The following is an 18,057-nucleotide window of genomic DNA, read 5'->3' on the forward strand; positions in this document are numbered from 1 at the left end:
ATATACTTCTTATTGGCTTCATTTGGAATCCTGAACTAGAAAAAAGCAAGAAAGACAAAGAACACGTCTATCAGATCCATGAAGATGACAAAAGGTTAGAAATTCTACCTGGGAAAACTTACAGGAAATGGGAATTCTTTTTCTTAAAGCTAAGGTTTTTAAAAATTTTTTGTGTGTGGTATTTTTGTTTGTTTGTTTTTGTTTGTTTTTGCTGGCCTATACAGAAAACAAACCTTCTTATTGTTAAGTCTACAAAGGCAATGAAAGGCAACTTCTCAAGAAGTTTTATGGGTTTACCTACTGCCTTTTATTGAGGGAAAATCATAAAAAGATTCAGTTGACCAGTTGACAGAAGAGGAAAGGGATTGAACTAGAGCCAAAGGTAATCTACTTAGTTACAATTACACCTGTCAAGTGTGGTAGATGGGTATGTTGTTTGTTTACCCTCATCCTTCCCAGTTCGTGTGGTCCCAGTGGAACTATGAATAATGATGCCACCTTCCTCCCCACTCAACAGTAGTCAGGTTGACCAATGACTAAACAATGCACTCATTTCTCCGGTCATGGTGAATGGCTCCAAGATGGACAAGGGATATAAGCAGAGGCATGATGAGTCAAATAGAAATAGAAAACATATATTTAAGTGTATATACAGATCCATACCCAGATCACAAAAAAGGAAGGCAAGAAAGAGAAAAGCAGAAAATAAAATAGAAGCCGTATCCATCACCACGTGACTTTCGCAGTGAATAAGAGAGTATGACATGCAATAGTGCACGCTCTTTCCCTGGTCCAACAATGCTAGTCTAAGTGCAGTCCTCCCTAGGACTCGGCTTCTAGAATAATCAGAATACATCTTTTCTATTAGGGTGGATAACCGGGCAACTGAAGCCAGCAGCATCCCTGAATTTCTAAGTCATGTGAGCCAATACATTTCCTACTTTGCCTGAGCTGAATTGTTCAGATTTCCACTTTTCCAACAAGAAGTTTTTAACCAATATGTGAGCTCACTCTCAAGCTTATTGGAGATCCTTCTTCTGAGTCTGTTTATACGAGATGCCTTGTGTACAAAAGGAAGATGGCTAGTTGACTCCTCGAGAGATGGGTCCCCTCTCATCAGAGATCCTACGGTGAATGTAATGGACAGACAAAGGAATGCAGGGTGAGTGTGATTCTCACTTCAGATTCTGGGAAGTACTTTCATCGCTCCCATGTTCCTTACGTATGATTCCAGGGCACACAGGGGAGAGACATTTAGGTGATTTACAGTGTGTAACAGATAAAGCTAGAATCCTTTTTCCTTTGTAGCATGAGACATGAAAAGTTGATTCTTACTTAACAATCATTCATGCAAACCAGGTTCTGGACCAAGTGTCGGCAGTGGTGTGATCAGTCAAAACACAGGGCTTTTTCAACAGTCCTTTCTAAGCCTCAACCAGTAGAGCCATTTATCAGTCAGGATGTGAGTTGGAGGCAAGGCTGTGATGAATAAAGGCCAACCGCAGCCAACTTTCTGAGAGCCTTTGTAACTTGGGGCTTCAAGGGAACGGAAAAAGAAGCAGAACTGAGTCTCTGACTCTCAGGTGTTTAGGTTCCGCGGAGAAGGGGAGTAACATCAAGCCACGGGAAGAATGGCCGCCATTTGTGGAGCCGCTTCCACAGGCCAGCCGCGCTGCCCGTTTTATCTCACTTGATCCCTACAAGGATGCTGTGAAGGAGGTATTTGTAATCCAGAGACACTCATGCGGAGACACTGAGGCTCACAGAAATCAAGGGTTGCCCACGGTGGCATGAAAGCACACAGAGGATCCACAAGTCAAGCTCAGTTCTAGCTTGTCCAAGGCCTGTGCGTGGCTCGAAAGACTGTTTTTCCCACACCGTTATATGGCCAGCCACGGTTGTGTTCATTAACAGCTTTGTATTTATTCCTTTTAGAGAAGAGGGAAGAGAAAGAGGGGCAGGTGGGGGACAGAGGGAGAAGGAGAGAGAAAATCCTTGGCTCCATCTCACAACCCTGAGGTCATAACCTGAACTGAAATCAAGTCAGATGCCCAACTGACTGAGCCACCCAGGCATCCCAACAGTTTTGTATTTAAGTCATTCTTCTTTTTTTTTTTTTTTAAGATTTTATTTATTTGTCAGAGAGAAAGAACACATAAGCAGGCAGAGAGGCAGGCAGAGGAGGAGAGAGAAGCAGGCTCCCTGCTGATCCAGGAGCCCAATGCCGGACTCGATCCCAAGACCCTGGGATCATAACCTGAGCTGAAAGCAGCAGCTTAACCCACTGAGCCACCCAGGCATCTCATTAAGTCATTCTTTCAAAAACGAGGAATCCACGCAAGAGTTCCAAAGGAATCAAACCACATCTACAATTATCGCAGTACTGCTTGGTTTTCTCTTCTAAAATGCTCTTCTAGAGGAACTGTTCATTTACTCCCTTGAAATGCTGCCTTACTAAATCTCAGTTCAAAGGCTGTGAATGTCCCAGTAAACATACAGCTTTATTTTTTTTGCCACTGGCTTACCAGTGCCTTACCGTCATGAAAAGTAGCATCCTGATCTCTAGTCAATCACGTGATATACTCATTTTGTGTTATAACTATTGCCCTCATTATCTGTATCCTTAACAGAAATGTTTAGGTAGCTGTGATGGAGTCAGTTTTATTAATTTTATAGTGTTCACAGATTTCCCCTCTCCCCCCATTCTGCCAAAGAGATCCTGTAATTAATTGCCTGCCCAGTTTTCCTCCTTACGGGACCTGAGAAAATAAAAGAATCCCTCTTAATTATGTTGTGCTTATTTGTGCCTCTGTAAACCTGACTCTTCTCCAAGACAAAACCACCTGGGACATAGCTTTTTGAGAGCCGCATCGTCACACCTGTGAAAAGTTAGCAGGGGCTCCGGGTACAGAAGCTCATGTGCCTGGTGGCAATGACAAGGTGGGGTGATTCCCGGAGCTGGACCACCCCTGATGTGCCCTCCATGATTCTATGTATCCTTAACGGAAATGTTAAATGGGATTTCATGAAACAACAGATGTGAAAATTCTTTCTGAATTAGAAACACTGTGCAAATGGGAGTTTTTATAACCAGGTGGTGTATGCAATGGAGATTACCTTTTGCCAGGGGTAAGCCTTTCTGTTTATATAACACTTTTCATTCCAGGAGCCCTAAACCCTTGTGAATATTATCCCAAGAAATATCACTTGAGATAAGATGCGCATAAACAGAGTCTAGCGAATGAAGGCATCAACGATGATGACGATGATGAAGGTCTTCAATGAGAACATCAACATTTTGACATGCCAACCCTCAAGGATGTCGCCACTGTAGTCACAACACCTTCTGAGGGGAAAATCAATTCTCAACATGAATGTTTCCCATCAGGGCTGACTGTTTGCAGTTGGGGGGGAGGTAAGTGGAGGAACGGGGGGGGGGGGGGAACAGAAGTGGAAAAAACATTCCAGAATATGAATTTTATTTCCCATAGCAGTACATCAGAAAATTCAACTATAACTCCACAACTCTTTCAAGAGTTTCCTTTTTGTTTTCCGATGGTAGACGGAGAGAGAAAATAAGCTGTCATTATGAGAATGATCAAACGCGGAGAGAAAAGAGGCAGAGGTAAGTAAAACACCAATTACAGCGCTGCCAATCTGTGTGAGTTGGGCCCCTTCCAAACAACAGTGCAAATGGATCTGAGGACACGGGGAAGGGGACTGTGGGGGTAGGGAAGAGAGAGCTGCCAAAACCCAAACCCTAGCGAGCCGGGGAGGCGGAGAGAAATCGCCCCATGGCGCTCTGGCAGCAGTTTAATCAGGCAGAGCCCCGTGCATTCCCAAGCACCAATTCCATTCTGTGTGTTCACTTGCAAATCTGGCTTCTGGCTCACTCTCTTTGTTTGGGTAGCTAGGCATGAAAAAGAATCATCCGCAACCAGAGCTCAACTTAATTCCCAATTCCTCTCTGGAAACTATCTGTTGGCAACGCAGAGTGTTCTGTGTAAAAGGCCATGCTTTGGCTGGTCCAAAGAGGAATTTCAGGCCCTTCATCAGGGTCTTTGTGGATAAAGCTAAGTCTTGGAAATTGACAGAGGAGTCTGTACCTCTGGAATAATTTGTGTTGTCCCAGCATCTCGCTGTTCTGGCCAATGACACGCAGGAACCCATGACAATTTTTCCTCTTTCCTGGCAAATGGGATGATGGCAGCTGTTTTCTCTCTATAAAAAGACAGTCACTCCTCTCTGAACCTCCAGCCTTGAACAAAGGTCAACGTATGTTAGTGACTGAACTACCACACAGCATATGAAGAAACACAAAAGAAATTCACCAAAAGGGACTCTAAGATTTCTAATCATTTTATCCATGTCCCAGCACCTAGATCTGAGTGTGGTGCTCACCAAGTTTTGAATGAATGCAGGAAAAGAAAACTGGGCTAAGTATTGCATTGCCTGCTGTTTTCAGAAATTTTCATGCAGGGTAATTTTAATCTCTGCTCTTTTTTCCCTTTGGGTCAGGGAAGCCACCCTTACCGTGCTATGACTACTTTGACGTGTTTCAAGTCCCTGTGGGGTTCAAGACACATTTAGGAGTGCTCTGAGAGAGGTAATAAAAATTGGAAAAAAGAGTAAGTGAACGGATTTCTAGTAAACATGAAAGATTATACATACAAATTTGCCCTTCCTTTCCCAAACTCCTCTAAAATGACAGTAACACTTAAAAGAAAAAAAAATAGAACATGAACCCACAAGAAAAGAAAAAAGGAGATGGCAGCAGATTATTAAACAGTCACAGTACTTTGGGAATGGAAATCCTAGGAGGGGAAAGAAAGGGGGTGCAGGAGGAGGAGCCAACGAGAAGCAAACCAATTCATGTCTCAGAATCCCCAGAGCCACGGGAATTGAGGATGCCAGGTGCATCCAAGGGCAGAAATGCTGAGTGGGTTTGAAAATGAACAACCGATTACAAGGTAACTAGGAAACTGGGACCTGAGCTCAGGTGATCAATTAAGTTTAGTTTGGTAGATTTGGAATTCGCTTAATTAGAGGATAAAGTTAAAGTCATAATTAAATGCTCTGGCCCAGAAGTGACAGATATTGCTCCTGCTCACAATTCAAAGCCAGAACTCATCACACGGTTCCACCCAACAACAAGGAAGGCAGGATGTGTCGTTCAACTGTGTGTCTGGAAACAGCTGAGTGTTAAATTAACACTCCTAAGCCACGTGAATGATTCTTCGAAGGCCCAGGACAGAATCTGTATACGTGGTGCTCCAGAGATTTAAGAACTAAGAGTCAGCATGGAAAGAAGACAGAGAAGAAACAATCAGACACAGAAGGAGGACCAAGAAAGCAGCAGTCAAGGATGACCAGGAGGAAGGAGAGAGAGAGAAGAAGGAAGAAAGTGATCAGGGCAGAAGTTTCTGATAGCAGGGTGCACCGTGCATGGGGAGGCAGAGCGGTTTAATGCAAGAGGCACTTCAAGAAAGCATTCATTCCCTTGATGAATTTCTCTGTCACAATTTCTGTCCCTCATCCTAACCCTAATCCCACATCTAGCCTTAATTATAATAATGCATACATAAGGCTCTCTTAGCCTGTTGCCACTGAACATTCTAAATGTCTAATCCCAAAACCCTTCCTCTGATTTCATTCCTATTAAGCAAACTTCTTATGATTGGGCTTTGCTTGAAGGTCTTCCTTCAGTAAGGGAATGTGTTAGTCATATTAGAGTATTTCAGACCACATGTCAACTCCATTTCTTAATAGGTAAATTCAAAAACCAGTATTCTGGGGCACCTGGGTGGCTGACTCTTTTTTTTTTTTTTTTTAAGATTTTATTCATTTATTTGACAGACAGAGATCACAAGCAGGCAGAGAGGCAGGCAGAGAGAGAGGGGGAAGCAGGCTCCCTGCTGAGCAGAGAGCCCAATGCAGGGCTGGATCCCTGGGATCATGACCTGAGCCGAAGGCAGAGACTTTAAGCCACTGCGCCACCCTGGCGCCCCAGCATCTGACTCTTGATTTCAGCTCAGGTCATGATCTCAGGGTCGTGAGATCAAGGCTTGTGTCAGTCTCCATGCTGGGCATGAAGCCTGCTTAAGATTCTCTTTCTCCCGCTCTATCTGCTCCTCCCCGTTCATGTTCTCTCTCTCTTTCTAAAATAAATAAATAAACATTATTTAAACAAAAAAAAAAAGGCATTCTGGTTTTATACATCAGTGGGATGAATTTGGTATATATGAATCTCTCACCAGACGGTTCCACCTTTGATATGCAGGTAAATATATCCTTGCAAATGTAAATATACAAACGTAAGGCCTACCAGCCTTATGTGCAGTATCTAATTTTTTTCTGCCTTGAACCTTCAGAAGGAAAAATCCAACAGAAATAAGTTCCATCTTAAAGAGAGACAGAGGAAGGAGTAAAAATAATTCAGTGGGTGGGGGAAAGCTGGATAATAAAGTATTAGGAAGTAACAGAAAGGAGGAAAGAGATACCATGAAGAGAGGCCACAATTTCAGAAACCTAAAGATCTTGATGGCTTTCCTACTTTGGCTGAATTTAAAACAAGACTACCATTGTTTACTAGGTAACTAGTAAAACGACTAGGAAGTGTGCAATCTGGCAAAAATCTAAATTAAGGTTATTGATGGTGGAATGAAAATACCAAAACTGAATATATGCTAGAAGCCAAGGATGTAGATTTTTCTATTTCTAAAAATAAGTAGGGCACCGGGGTGGTTCAGTTGGTTGAGCAGCTGCCTTTGGCTCAGGTCATGATCCCAGAGTCCTGGAATTCAGTCCTGTACGGAGCTCCCTGTTCAGTGGGGAGTCTGCTTCTCCGCACCTCTCCTGGCTCATGCACTCTCTTTCTCTCTTTCTCACTCTCTCTCAAATAAATTAATAAAACCTTTAAAATAAATAAATTAAATAAATAAAAATAAGCATGTTGGGGATTGTTAAAAGAAATTAAAATAGGACCAGATTACATATTAGATGACAATAATATAATAAATTATAACATTATAATGTGATAGAATATGATTCAGTCACCCAAACCAGGTTGTTAGAGTACTCAAGAGCACAGAAAAAGGATGGCCTCAATATAATGTTCCAATGAAAAACAGTAGGGTTTTAAAATATGTTGGCATTCTCCTATGTTTATTTCAACACTGTTCACAATGGCCAAATTATGGAAGCAATATAAGTGTCCATCAATAGATGAATGGATAAAGAAGATCTGGTTTACATATATAATGGAATATTACTCAACCATCAAAAAGAATGCAATCTTGCCCTTTGCAACAGTATGGATGGATCTAGAGAGTACAATGCTAAGTGAAGTAAGTCAGTCAGAGAAAGACAAATACCACAGGATTTCACGCATATGTAGAATTTAAGAAACAAAACAAAGGGTTAAAAAAAGGGGGAACAAACCAAAAAACAGACTAATTATAGAGAACAAACAGTTGGTTACCTGAGCGGAGATGCGTGGGGGGATGGGGGAAACAGGTGATGGGGATGAAGAGTACACTTATCATCATGAGCACTGAGTCATGTAGAGAACTGTTGAATCACTATATTGTGCTCCTGAAACTAATACAACACTGTATATAAACGATGCTGTAATTAAAATAAAACAAAATAAATAACAAAATGTGTATGCATTATTATACTAACTTTAAAAACTAGAAAAGACTGAAGATCTCAAAAATGAATGTGAGAGTGGTGGTGTTTTTGTGGCTGATTTTTATTTTATTCTTTATACTTTCCTGTGATTTTCAAAAATTTCTGTAATGAACTTAGAATTCTTTCAAATAATGTAAATTACTTTTATAGAGAAACGTGCTTCCATTAGCAATTCTGTTTTTCAATTATTTTTGTTAGTTATATTGGAATTAAAAAGTCATTACATACATTAAATGTAACATTTTTAAATGCTTGGGGTATATGTGCTCCCAACTGCTTTTAAAATGAAATTGTAATTAGATGGAATAAGAGAATTGAGACTGGAAAAGCTCTCTGAGGGTGAAGGCAAAGGCATGAAATGCCCTATTTCAAATATTGCAAAATACTTACCATACAAATGGTAATCTTGTGGACATATTTTGCAGAATGCAATACAAATAAATTAAAACTTGACTTTTAGATCTCGCGTATTTTAATATAAATGGAAAAAGTTTTCAAATTTCAAATTGAGCTAAAAGTTTATTTTTACATTATACGAAAATGAGAAGATAGGCAAGTTGATATTGAGAGTAAGATTATGGAGGAAACAGTCCATCTGCTTAAGAGAATACACTATTGTTAAATAGTGGAACCATCCTTTATATATTTACAATATATGTGCCAGTTAACAATTAACACTCTAACTGCAGTTTAGCTCCATTTAGTGATGCAGAAGAAATGGAGAGAATTTCCTCCCACCTGACGGATTCTCTCTTCTCTGCACAGAGTAAGGCAAGATCATCTGAGAATAAGGGGCAGGTGTGAAGTTCAGGGATCAAGGAAGACAGAGAAGCATAAGTGCAAAGCATAACTTTGCAAAGAATAAGACAGTACGTCCACGAGAAGTGTTATACTGCCATGGCCTCTGAGATTACTTCAGTGATATAAATTGAAAGGTCTCACTGAGCAAACTGGACTCACAGGCTGCAAAGAGAAACAATTTTATTCTTCACCCTCAAATGCCCATTTGAAGCCTCTCTTTTGCACCTACTCTTCTCCGTCCTTCCGATAAAACATTAGGAAGGTCTTCTGCCTGTGATCATCTCAGATAACAAAATGTCCTCTGGTCACTTCATCCCCAAAGAGCCTGCAGTGGGGAATGTGCTGTTCATCTCTATTTCCCTGTTAATGCTACTTCTCCCTGACCCCCTGCTCTGTTCCTCCATCACTTGACTTCTAATGGACCCTCCAGGATGGGAGTAGAGGAACCGAATGGTAAGAAGAGGGAGGGCCTTATTTGATTGGCAGGTATAAGCTGGTGTAGTTTCCCTTAATGGAGGTTTCTCTCATGGGAGCATCCACAGCCTCCTCAGATGCTCCCCTGCTGGACTCTTCCATCTGGAACTCCTTTGTCTCAGGCGGTCCTCTTCTCAAATGAGCCACCTATGATTCCCTTCAGCCTCTCTACCCAGGGGAACCCCGGAACTCTTTTTGCCAAGTACACCTTATCGACTGCAGGAAGGCCTCTGGGTCAAGATTCCTTTCTAAACAAGGCAGACTCATATTCCCACCGTTGGTTTGACATTTGGTCCCTGAAAAAAAAAAAAAAAAATGCAGCTTTGACCTGGCAGAGGGCAGAATGTGGTTATTTCCTAAATGCAGCCCTCTGCTATGCTGACACACAGTTCACTTCAGCCCACCTCTCATTAAAGACTTTTTTCCCTAGGCATGAGTCTAACGTCTGTCTGCATCCTCCAAGCTTCAAAAGCTACCTATCAAAGATGGCTAGGGGGGTAAGGAGGAGGGAGTACTAGATAGGAAAAATTCACAGCTCAAGGTAAGTGAAAGATAAAGATCATAACGGCTGTTTCATCCACCTTCTTTAGGAGTCATGCATAGGGAGGTGCCAAAAATTTGCTCTGGAATGTGAGAGTATTTGGCATCCCTAGTCTTGGGACTTCCGTGAAAACTGGAAGAGAGGCTTCTACTTTATCCTTCCTCTGTGCAATTTTTTTCAGTACCACTCAGCCTCCCAGGTGAAGGGCAAGAAGATGGTTGGCTTCAAGTCATGTCAAGGAGGAATGATGAAAACAGAGTGGCAAGGGGATTTGGGCCCTGGTGAGAGGGATGGAATTGATGAACCATGGAACCAAAGCTGGGTAAGGAAGATAGTAAAGAAGAGCAGTGGGCTAAAGGACCCAGGAGGTTGGGGACTGTAGAAGAATGTTAAGCAAACATTCTGGAAAGATACTGTTAGCAGTTGACTGTCTAAAGGGAATAGAGATGAGAAAGGGTTGAAAAGTCTTTGGAGTTTGCAGCCTGGCGCACTAGCTGCTGGTGACAGAATCGTTGGCAGGTGCAGAGCATCACAGACGAGAGCTGCTTTTCAGGGCATAGTGCTGAACTCCACCTTGACCGAGCTGAACTTGAGAGAACAGGGAGACATCCAACTGGAAATGGCCCTGGAGGGCTGGAACTCAGAACAATAGGGTTCAAGAGAGGCCTTTGAGAGCCCAGAACCAGAGGTATTATTGGCAGTGACAAGACTCATTGACTTCTCTAAAGGAGAAAGTAAAAGGCAGAATGCAGAGGCTGAGGACCACTTGGGAAATGCACTTTGTTAGAAAGAAGGGGTATAAAAAAGAACCTGTTAACAGAAAGGAAGCAGAGCTCTCTTCCAGCTAAGAGAAAGAGCTGCATTTGAGAGCTAAGCTAATCTGTTCTGAAGAGTACTTTATCCAAAAATACCTCTTCTTCCTCTTCCTTCCTAATTCCTAATTGCCTTTATTGCCTGGTTATGCAGCTAAATCTCCTCCTACCTCTTAAACTTGGTTTCCACATCCATAAAAGGAAGGTAATACCTACCTCAGAAGGTATCTGCCTTTTAGGGCTGTGGGTGACATGCGGGGTACAGAGTGCACACCCAACAAGTGTGAGCTATCCTTGTTATTGTTGTTATTTTGTGTACTTGCCTCTAATCAAAGTCACTCCTTTACAAGGTAAGTACACCAAACTTATTTCCAGAGGCTTTGTCTTTTGTTTGTTTTTTTGCCTCTCACTTAGCTCTTCCCTCCAATGCGAACGGCACTGGGAAGAAGAGACTAACTCAAACGTGCTGAGACTGCTAATACTCTGGCACAGTTAAATAAATATGTTGTCATCATGACACTGGTTTGATTTTTAAGCCTAAGGTTCAAAGGCTACTAATTCCTCTGACAGACTATGCCTACAGTAGAGAGACATTGCCACCAGCTGGACGATGTTGCTTAATTATGTCATTTATTTACTGTATTAGTCTTCTACTGCTGTGTAACAAATTATAACAAATTTAGTGGCTTCAAACAATATGCCTGTATTAGCTCACAGTTCCATGGGTCTGAAATCTGGCCACAGAATGGCTAGATTCTGGGTTGGGGGGAGGCTCACAAGGCTGAAATCAAAGGGTCAGCTACAGTTCTCATCTGGGGCTCAGGGTTCTTAAAAGCTCACTAGCTGTTGGTAGAATTCAGTTCTTTGTGGTTTCAGGACTGAGGTCCCTGTTTTCTCTCTAGTTTGTTTGCTGGGGCCCTGTCTCAGTTTCTAGAGGCTGCACCTCTCCATTGGCAGTTCACTACACAGGTGTATATATGCTTTCTTCTAGGCTGGCCAGGATGTTTCTCTTTTAAAAGATTCACCTGATTAGAGCAGGCCCACCCAAATAGTCTCCCTTTTGTCATATAACATATCCTAATCAATCGACTAATATCTCATCACGGTTATATGCTCCACCCACACTCAAAGAGGAAAAGATTATACAAAGGCAGGGATTGCTGGACATGATCTTAGAATTCTACATGCCACATTTTCCTATGGAACAACACTGGTTTCAGGCATTGAACAAAGCACTGTGTCCCACACAGGAGCCCTCAGCCACATGTGTCTATTGAGCACTCAAAATAGGGCTAAGCCAAATTGTGATGTGCATACTGGATTTCAAAGAATGGGTACCCTCCCCAAACTGTAAAATATCTCCTTAATACTTATACTTTAGTTACCTCTCAAAGTCACAATATTCAGGATATTGTGGTCTCAATAAACTACATTGTTAAAATTACTTTCACCTGTTCCCTTTTCACTTTTTAAAGTGTCTACTTTAAAAAAAATTTTTTTTTTTAAGTAACAAATGTAACTTGCACGATTGGGCAGTTCTGGTCTAAACCAAGAAAAAGCCAAGCGCTTCCATTCGTACTGGGTGTCACGAGAGGAGAAGCCAGTGAAGTTGGAGCACAAAGAGGGAGAGGTCAGCTTTGCTGGGCAAGAGAGGGGGAACAGGAAAGGCTTCCCATTCACAGCAGACAGGGGGAGAGCACGCTTCTCCAGGAGTCCTTTTCCAATATTCAGGAATTCTCTATATAATGCTGCAAAGCAAGAGCTAGTGACTTTTTCATCTCATTTGCGTTTTTTGACTTCTTTATTTTAGAAGACACAATTCAGAGTTAGATTCTGAAACAAATACAAATGTCCAAATACAAATGAACGCTTGCCTAACTAACCCTTTAACTGTTCTCCATCCACCTGGACCTTCTCCCTCTTTCTCTTGGACCCCCACAGACAGAGCAACACTGTCTGAACTACTTCGAAGGGTCCGAGACTTCAAGGCTGTCATAGAGAGAAGCCTGTCTTCAAAAGTTCTCCCAGGCAGTGTTTCTCTGGCCTTTGATCTCACCAATAGAGGGCAGCTATTACCAGCTTAATTAGAGAGTAGTTAATACCTTCTTGGCCCTCCCAATTAGTTCAAAGAACTCTCTTTGGCTTCCTTGACTTTTGACCAATCACAAAAAGAAAGATTGAAATGTGATCTATAAAATGTTTTCTGTAATGGCCTTTTTTTCCAGTGGGAGATTCCCTGTCAGTTAGTCTAGTCTAGTCTAAAATGTTAGACTCGATCCCACTTCCCATAAAGACCCATATGAATAATGTTTATTCTTCAGGCAAATACCTTTATGTGCAAACAATACCTGTTTCACACATGCCACGTATTAGATGCTGTGCTCAATATTTATATCATCTCATTTTATCTTTACAGCTCTAAAAGGTAGTAATATAATTGTAACAATTATTGAGTGCTCCCTATGTGCTAGGTACTTTTTTTTTTAATATTTTATTTATTTATTTGACAGAGAGATAGCACAAGTAGGCGGAGCAGCAGGCAGAGGGAGAGGGAGATGCAGGCTTCCCACTGAGCAGGGAACCCAATGAAGGGTTCCATCCCAGGACCCTGGGATCATGACCTGAGCCAAAGGCAGCCGCGTAACCAACTGAGCCACCAAAGCGCCCCAACTTTCCTAATCTTTATTTGTGAGGAAGTTAATTTCAGGATTACATGAGATAAAATGTAAAGTGCCAAGAACAGTGCCTGGCACTGGGAGATGTGTTCCATAAATGTTAATTAATATTTCATCCTCACAAAGATTCTGTGTCTTGATGATTATCATTTCTGTTTTACAGATAAATAAACTGAAGCTTGGAGGGCTCCGATTTCTTGCTTTAGATCGGTTGTTCTCAAATGCTAGTGGGCACCAGAGTTAGCCACAGGACTGACTGAAGCAGATTGCTGGGTACCACCACCAAGCTTCAGCTTTAGGGGATCTGAGGTGGGAGCCAGGAATGTGTGTTTCTAACAAGCTCCCCAGTGATCCCCGCGATGCTGCTCAGGGATCACCCTGCTCGAGATCATACAATTAATAAAGACGTCACCCCAGTGGTTCATGCTCTTTACCACTACTCAGCCCTCCCTCTTAGTCTTCTTATGTTAATGGAGCTTAAAGTGTCTACAAATCAAGCCACTGTCAAAACTTAGACAACTTCAAACAAATTATAAAAGAGTTTTAAAAAACAATATAACACAGTTGGTTCACACTATATCTTGGGAAATCCCAACCCAAGCAGAGCATCAGTTCCGTTTCTAAGAAGCAGGCCATTCATAAATCCTCATTAAGGAGGGTCTTTTGCTCACTTCCAGCCACCATCTATGCTGGCAAAGATGAGTAGTATCTCTTCTAAATATACACATAGACGGACCTTCCCAGGCAAATTACGGCTTCTTACATGGAGGAATACACACCACCTTTGTGTTTAGGGTTTTCTCCAGAGAGGAGAACATGGCTACAGGATTGAGAAGAATTCACAAGGGGTTTACTCAGAATACCACTGTTTTTCTTCTTTAAAAATGTGAAACAATTCTGGCGATATGTTGAGGTTAAAGCTGGTTGATAAAGTATACAGATGCTTATTACCTTCTTCTCCGCATTTTCCTGAATCTTTGGACTATTCTCTCAATACATAATTTAAAAGGCCCTATGTTTTCTAGTTAGGAAAGCACATGGAGGAAAACCAGACAGAGCTCCGCCTCCCATGGGAGTCCCTTTCTGGGATAAGGAGGTGGCCCCGAGTCAATCATAATCGGCACAGACTTACAGACTATGATCTGCCTTACAAGGCCAAGGGTGAGCGTGTAAGGAAGGCTTTTAACTTTTGTACGTGACCTAGTCTTGGAGTCTAGGAAGGTTACCCTGACGAAGTTGAAATTCAGCTACAAACTGAAGGACGTGCACGTGAGGAGCAGGTAGGTTGTAACCTAGAGAAAACTGTAAAGAGCACAAGTGTGGGGAAGGAGCAAGAAGTTTTCAAAGGGATGAAGGCGTGCCTGTGGGTCTGAAGAACGGTGAGCAGGGAAAAGGATGACCTAAGTTGGAGATCCAGAGTTTCTAACCAAAATGAATTCTCAAATTGGTGCTTTAAATTATCTCTCTTTCCTTTAGTGATTGCTTTAAACTCTTGGACTGGAGGAAAATTATCAAAGGTCAACTATCAAAGGTCTTTTACTCAGACTTCTCTTTCTCATTACACTATTAACCTTATTTTGTTGTCATTTCCAGTGTCTCCCTGACTAGTGCCAAGACTCCTTCACTGCCATAACTTCCAGTTGACAGACGATCCCTTCTACTAAAGGAGGTTCATCTTGGTTGACTGCGTTAGATTCAGCTGCCTCCCCATTTTGTAACTTCTCCATATGTTCCCCAACTGACCAAAGGTGACCCAGAGGTAGTGATAGCTCTACTCCCCTATTCAGCAGTAAGATTTTACAGAAGATGAGACCTTCCACTTCCAACAACCTTAAAGATTAAAGGGTCAAAATTGTTCAGGTGGGAAATGAGGGAGCAGAAGGCTAGCTGAAAACAAAGCACAAGGTGACACTGCTGGGTGGGACAAATATGACATTCTTCTAGAAATCTCCCAACTATTTTTTTTTTAAGATTTTATTTATTTATTTGACAGAGATCACAAGTAGGCAGAGAGGCAGGCAGGGAGAGAGAGGAGGAAGCAGGCTCCCCATGGAGCAGAGAGCCTGATATGGGGCTTGATCCCAGGACCCCAGGATCATGATTGGAGCCAGAGGCAGAGGTTTTAACCCACTGAGCCACCCAGGTGCCCTTCTCCCAGCTATCTTAACGTTAATACCTTGCTAGAGGGGAAAACAACATTGACCATGGCAAGGCTCATGGTATTTTGTGGTTCCTCTCTAGCATTATCTTGTCGGTCCTCTTTAGCATATGAAAACCCTTTGAAACCTCCCTTTTCCTTACTTCCTCCCAACTCCAGAGTATATCATCAGCCACTTCTCAAGACCCCCATGCAGCTGCTCTTTCTGCCCACAGGTCCTGACCCAGTGTTTTAATAAAACCACCATTTTGCACCAAAAAAAAAAAAAAAAGAAAAGAAAAGAAAAAAAAAAAAGAAAAAAAGATGAAGTTCCAGACCTGGACAAGGGTCAGATCAGACTGAGGATTCTGGGCTTGATCAGTACCTTAGCGAAATGTAATGCACCTTCATGGTCATTTGTAAATGGACTGAAACTACAAATATTAAAGCCTCAGCTATTAAGCATCTATTGTATATCAAGTGGTGTACAGGCAAACTGGTTCTCCCAATTAAAAGAAAAAAAAAGTCCTTGTTGAGCGTGTGCCAATTTCTGCAGTGTAAATACTCCCACCATGCCTGATTTCAAGCCATCCACATGATGTTACAGAACACAGAGTTGGGAAGAGATGTGTAGACAGGCTCTGTGTGTCTCATATGTTGACAGAGGCACTGGCTTCTGTTCACCATTGTATTATATCTCAATAGACAAACTAGAAATAGCAATGATATTGTGTACATTGGTATTAGTGAGAAACAAGCAGTTGGTGGTGGCAGACAGAACATAATCCATTTTTTCTCAAAGATTATAAAATGTGCTCTTATTTTATGAAGGAAGTGGCCAGACGAATTTTAGATTTTGCCACTTGATGTCATTAAATCAGAACAAACCATGATTTCAATCTAACCTTGAGTTTATAAGCCTCATTCACCCTTTGTTTCCTTATGCATAAAATGAAGAATCCCTTGAAGCAATGGAATCTTTATTATTTCATGAAATGAGGTCTTTTATAATTGAGATCTAATTTATGTTCATTAAGGGTTATAGCTTTCTAGTTTCATTGTCAGGGTGTGGGAGAAGAAAAAAAAATCAGCCATCTGCTTGCTGGTGGTTGCTGACTCAAACTGAAATATTCCCTCTTCTTTGTATGTCAGAGAATTACCACTGAGGTTGGTTAAGTGATTTAACAAGAGTCGAGTGATTGACTCAGCATTTTCAACACCTAGTTCTTAGCCAACTAAGAGGAAGCATCTAATAGATCAAGTATCTGTATAAATAATATAATCATCCTTTATATCTATAATATATTCCATGAACATCCCAGAACATGGGATTAATCTACAATTAAAATTTTAGACACCAACTTTTGGAGCCATTCTAGGTGATGGTCTACAATGTATGAGGTCCTTGGGCATCCCTGACTTTCAAAATAAGTTTAAAAGAAAAAAATTCAGTATTAACTCATGAATCCCAGCTTGGTATACCATAGGTGTTTTCAGTACCTTTTATAAACCAGATTACACAGAAAGTAGAATTTCCTGATTGTGAAGGTTTTTTTCTTAAAGACTACACTGTAAGAGTGCTCTCCTTGACAGAAGATATAAGGCAGAATCCTCTGGTGTCACTGACAAGGGGCTACAATAATTTCCCTTGTAAAATATTCCTGTATGATTCATTTATTGCATGAAATAAAAGTGAATGGTAGCACAAGCTTGTGTGGAATATCATTTGAAATCTCTCCAAGGACTTGTTTTTACTTTAAAAAAAACCCATTACAGTAATATATTGTGAAATCTTATTCATGTTTGCCTCAAGGGCTGTACTTGGGAGCACCAAAGAGCCACCCAGGGGCACAGGCCATGGACTGGCCATTCTGCTCTGGGAGATCTTCTAAATTTTTATTATGGACATGAATTTTCACACATTCTCCAAATAAGGGAAATGAATTACTGTGTACTAGCTTCAATAATTACCCATTCATGGCTGATCTTATTTTATCGTTACCCCTACCCCCTTCCTATTCATCCAACCCCACAATGAATTCCTGAGAGCTTTCAAAGGAAGTTATGGAATTTTACCCTGCGGCAGTAACAACTACTCACCTTCCCTCCAGGAGACTAGACTTTCTTGTAACCTCACAGTATGAGCATTGCCAATCAAAGAAAGAGCGAACATATTTTCCAAGGCATTCCGTCTACATGTTCAGGGTTTTTCATCAATCATATGAAAGAGAGTGACATTTTCATTTCAAATTAAAGTGACTCATCAAGCCAAAGGGGTGGGTCATTGAGGACACATGACACCTTCCAGTGTAACCTGCTCTTTGACTGTCAACACCTGTAGAGTTACCTTGCCATAAATCTCTTCCTGACCCTTCCATATTGAAAGATTGTTTACCAAATCCTGAACCTTAGCAGTATAGAAAGAAATGGTTTCAATATTTACTGCAGGAATCCTCAATTTTTCGAGAGTTTGAATTTAAATCAAATTCAAAAGCAAGTCCATACGTTACATGAGAAGTAAAGCAAACCATTGGAAAAAGCACTGGGGGAGAGAGAGAGAGATACATACACTGATTCTTTCAACCAGGAATTCTGCATCTATCAATCTTTCTTAAACAATTAAGCAAGTCCGCATAGATGTATGTGTTAGGGTATTGTTCACAATAAATTGAATGATACTGGTGACAGTTACTGAGTAACTATTGGTGTCCAAATATTGGGCACAATTAATTATCCAACAATAGAAGGTTGTGAAAATAAATCATGGAATGCCCACATGACAGAATATTACGAAGCCTTAAAGAATGATGGGGAAATACTTGTGATTTAGTAAGTTACCAAAAAAAAGTTATCTTTAATAAATAAATTATAAAAACAAAAGTAATGACAGGAGAACCTACAGATTAAGACACTTAATTGACATAT

The 18,057-nt window shown here is 41.2% G+C and overlaps 1 long non-coding RNA gene across 3 annotated transcripts in view; it reads right to left on the minus strand.

Moving 5' to 3' along the window:
- LOC309847093 overlaps positions 1-18,057 on the minus strand; it is a 149,475-nt gene that overhangs the window by 110,519 nt on the left and 20,899 nt on the right. For 2 of the 3 annotated variants that reach the window (XR_014302297.1, XR_014302298.1), the window contains exon 4: positions 8,184-9,263. The exons of the other annotated variant lie outside the window; for it this stretch is intronic. This is a non-coding gene — a long non-coding RNA (uncharacterized lncRNA). Of the gene's footprint in view, positions 1-8,183; positions 9,264-18,057 lie in introns of those variants that run through there. 3 annotated transcript variants of the gene reach the window in all.

This window comes from Mustela nivalis, assembly GCF_964662115.1.
Source record: "Mustela nivalis genome assembly, chromosome: 13".
Taxonomy (NCBI): Eukaryota; Metazoa; Chordata; class Mammalia; order Carnivora; family Mustelidae; genus Mustela; species Mustela nivalis.